Raw genomic sequence first — 4,475 nt, 5'->3', positions numbered from 1 at the left:
GTTTGAGCTATGAAAATAGAAATAACAAGCGCTGGCACCACTTTCTGGTAAACTAGAAGATATTTTCGAGAATCTTCCTCTGGCTGGGTGTATTCACTGCGTGTATACTTGGTAATAACCCAAATTTCTCTCAAACTGATTCTGCTTTTGCTATTTCGGTTTCTGGCCTTGCGAATAACTGAACAAGTTAGGGATTTTGCTCTCTAAACAATTTTCTGCATCGAAAACTGCCTCCGTTCTTTGTTCCGGGCTTTTCTGGTGCGTTTTCCTTCTTTAGCGCCTTTTTTTCTTTTTGCTTTACCTAGCATAAGCTTCAGGATCTTTTGTAAACATGCTGCTTTTGTGCGCTTTTGACTCTGGGCGTTGGATGTTCTATTGACATCAGCATCTGTTGAGTGATACTCTGGAATCTGTGGTCCTGTTGCATGCGGCATCCGTTTATGAAGGCATCTCTTCTCTGTTCTCCAAGCATTTGACGCTTTCCCCTTTTCCTTAGATGTTTCCTGCACATTGCTTCATTTTATTTCCTGTCTTACAGTTTACGCAAAGGAAAAGAGTAATGATAATAAAGATTGACATGAAAGCTTTAAGCTCTTATGAATGCATAATCATGACACCCATAACTAACTGAATTTTCGAAAAACACAAAACTGTCCTTCTTGAATAATTTGGCGTACATTCATTAATTTCTTTTAAGGCGCGCGCCCAATTTTGGTTTACGGACAGCTTTCCTTGAATACTGCGCCGAGGAAAATTTGCGATGGGTGATTTCTGCGACTCGCATTTATCGCAAAGCGCATTCATCGCAGATCGCAATCACAGATCGCAGATCGCGCTTAGTCATTCAATCATTGTGTGCTGCTTACGCGATGTTGCGATATGCGACGTCGCATATCGGCCGTCGGAGATTTCTTAAGATTTTTCTTTTAAGAGCGCTTCATAATGTATGCGATGCGATGAATTTCGCGTCGCTTCTTCGCAGTTTATTATGCTCATAAGAAAATGTTTTATTCTCTTCTAGCGATGCGATACAGTTTTAAGGAGTTGAATACAAAAATTTTCAAAAAATGTTTTTTGGATTTTTTATTAAGGGTCCCCTTTTGTTTGGTGTTATTGCTAATACCAAACAAAGAGGGGGGTTGTTAGTGGCCACAACAATGGCGATTCACTGGGAAGAACCAGTTATCTCTGCTTTTCTATTGAATTTTAACTTCCAAAGCAGAAAAATTTTCATAAGTCTAAATTTTGTTATGGACAGATAGAGTACATTATGCCTTATCCTATCAATGATATTTTTTTTCAACCTTTTTCTATTCCAATTGTTTGCTTCCTCAGGCTTTGTCCTTGCATTTACATCAGCCATTACTTGGTCTTTTAAAGATAAAATAAGGTCTTCTCTGTGTGCTGGCTTTTAAAATATGCTCATTTGTCGTAGGTAGAGCCTCTGCTGCCAGTAGGCGTCCATAGCCTCGACAGGGTTACCTGTTACCCAACAATGATCCTTTATCCTGCTTAAGGCTATTTACAACTTTTCAGAGAAAAACCCATTTTGACACTTTTTTCCTTTTTTACTCTCTAAAGAACAATGTCTTGGTTTGGTGGCCAAATTATGACACAGTCATTCACTTGATTTACACTTTTGCTGAACAAGCTGGCTCGTGATGAGACCCCTTGTCTTTTGATTGCAACAATCTTGAGTCGTTGCCCTGTTTTGGTGGACAGTATTGGCAAAGTCAGCAAGTTATAATATCTGTGATCATGATAAGCCGGCTCGTGATGAGACCTCTTATTCTTTGAGATATAGTGTTTTCTCGGATTGTTCCCCTGAATGCTGCGATTTTCTTTAGCAGGGAGGAAATCATTGTTTTTCCTTAAGAAAGCTCTGGACGACAATAATAGAGTTTGAAAACAGCAGTTTTACAGAGAATATTTATTTTGTTATTGATACCTTTCATTGTGCTGATATAAAACAATTTCTTCGCTAAAGGTTGCTTTCATCAAATTTTTTGAAGTTGAGACTAGTATCATATCTAGGCTAAAGTAACTCTATCTGTCAATAATAAAGATCAGATTTTTCGAAAATTTTACTACTTGTACAAGCGAAAAAAAAAAAAAAACAAAATCTGATAGAGAATTGGTGTCTTTTTCGTGAGCCCCTGTAGTAACCATCTACAACTGGTTTTATTATGAAAAAAGAAAAAGAAAAACTAAAACTATCCTACAGAATAGAAGAGTAATCTTCTATGGAAAATATATTTTAAGGATTTGTCCATTAACAGGCAAAGAATCCCTTCTACCTGCTAAATCCTGCAACACAAACGTTGATGGGCCTATGACTTCTACAATCTGAAAAGGACCAAGCCACATCTTCTGAAATTTTGTATGTTTGCCCTTTTCTTCATGAGCCTTATCCCATTTCAAAACTAGATCTCCCATCTGAAAAAATTTTCTGGTCATTATGCTTGAATCAAAAGAGGATTTCATTAGCGCTTGGTGATGAGCATGGGTTTTCTTAGCTTGTTCTCGTCGTTCTTCTAACTTAATTATTTCCATTTGCCTTAATTGTAAGGAGGAAGTAGATACTTCATCGATGTATTGTACTAAAGACAAGGAGGGGATCACTAAGTGAGTTGGGAGAACCACTTCTTTCCCATAAACTAAATTAAAGGGAGAAGTGCCGATTGAAGCTTTCTTCGTTATTCTATCTGCCCATAAAGCATTTACCAAAGTTTTGTGCCAATTCTTTTGGTTCTGGTCAACTGTTCTTTTAATAATCCTGATTAGGTTTTTATTTGTTGACTCAGCCAATCCATTACCTTGCGGATAGTAGTTGGCCGAATATTTCAGTTTGAACCCTCTTTTAAGTGCAAACTCAGTCATTGCATTCCCAGAAAAGTATGAGGCATTATCAAACATTAAAGCCGTTGGCAATCCAAACCTAGTGATTATAAATTGATCTATGAATTCAATGATGTTTTCAGAATTAGCTGTCTTGAGAGGAACTGCTTCTACCCATTTAGTAAAATAATCTGTTGCCGTGAGGATGTATCTATGTTGCTTAGAAGAGTGAGGAACGATCTCACCTATTATGTCCAAGCCCAACTGACTGAATGGTTGCTCGATGTTTACCGGCTGTAGTGGCATGGATGGTTTCTTTTGTCTCCCTGCAGTAGTTTGGCAGACTTGGCATTTCCTCACGTAACTGTGTGAGTCTTTGAACAGCGTGGGCCAATAATATCCTGCACGTAAGGTTTTATATGTAGTAGCATCTCCAGCATAGTGTCCGCCTGCTGGTCCATCGTGGAGTTCCTGCAAAACCTTTTCGGCTTAAGTTTTCTCAAGACACCTAAGAAGAACAGAATCGTAATTCCTTTTAAACAGAACATCATTTATGAGCTGATATTGTTTAGCTTTCAATCTCAGAGCTCTTTTCTTGGTGTGATCCAGGTGTGATGGAGCATACCCGTTCTTAAGATAATAAATGGTGTCAGCATATAATGATTCTGCATCGTTTAGGCTTACCTCATATATTTGTACCTCTTCAGATGAATTTTCAGGAATTTGCGATGCTCCAACCAACATTTTGCAGAAGCCTTGACCTCTCACAATGCTTGCTGGTTTGATCTCAAGGTCGTATTCTTGTAAAGCAGTGATCCAATTTGCTCTTTTTTCACCCACATCCTTCTGTATTAGAAGATTTCTTACCGCTGGAAACGGTACTATGACCTTAGTATGGGTTTTAAGTAAGAAAGGTCTGAAATATTTGACCACTTTGAAAATCATATGCCTGTTTCTCCACGTCTGAATAGTTGAGTTCAGCACCTTGTAAATTCGAGCTAAAAAATGCGATTGGAGCTTCCGCTTTCTCTTGATTTGCTTGAGTTAGAATCGCGGCATATGATTTCTCTGAGGCAAATGTGTATAAGATAAAAGATTCTGAAAAATTCAGGGTTGCTAAAGATGGAGCGTTAATGATAGCTTGTTTGATCAGGTTGAATGCCTCATGCTCATCTTGACCCCATTTAAAACTTGAATTCTTTTTAATCATGGTTTGCAAAGGATAAACAATTCGTGAAAAATCTGGGACAAATCTCTTCACAAAATTGATTTGACCAAGGAAAGATTGCATGGCTTTTTTGTTATGAGGTAGGGATATTTCAGAAATTTCTTTGATTCTGTCAGGCTCAATGTGAATACCAGATTTTGACACTATGAATCCTAGAAGTTTTCCTTCACTTAATGTGAAAAAAGATTTCTTTGGGTTAAGTGAAATCCCATACCTTAAACATCGTTGAAAGATTTGTTTCAAGTCTTTGAGATGGTCGCTTCGCTTCTTGGAGTACACTGTTATATCATCCAAATAAATTACTACAGATTTATTGACTAAACCCTTGAATGCGATGTCCATGGCTCTCTGAAATGTAGCGCCGGCATTGATCAAACCAAATGGCATCTTCCGATATGCGTATGTGCCC

This window comes from Pinus tabuliformis, chromosome Q (assembly GCF_031772625.1).
Source record: "Pinus tabuliformis cultivar Carrire ecotype Pingquan chromosome Q, CPIR1, whole genome shotgun sequence".
NCBI classification, from domain to species: Eukaryota; Viridiplantae; Streptophyta; class Pinopsida; order Pinales; family Pinaceae; genus Pinus; species Pinus tabuliformis.
Note: the sequence above shows the minus strand (reverse complement) of the source record.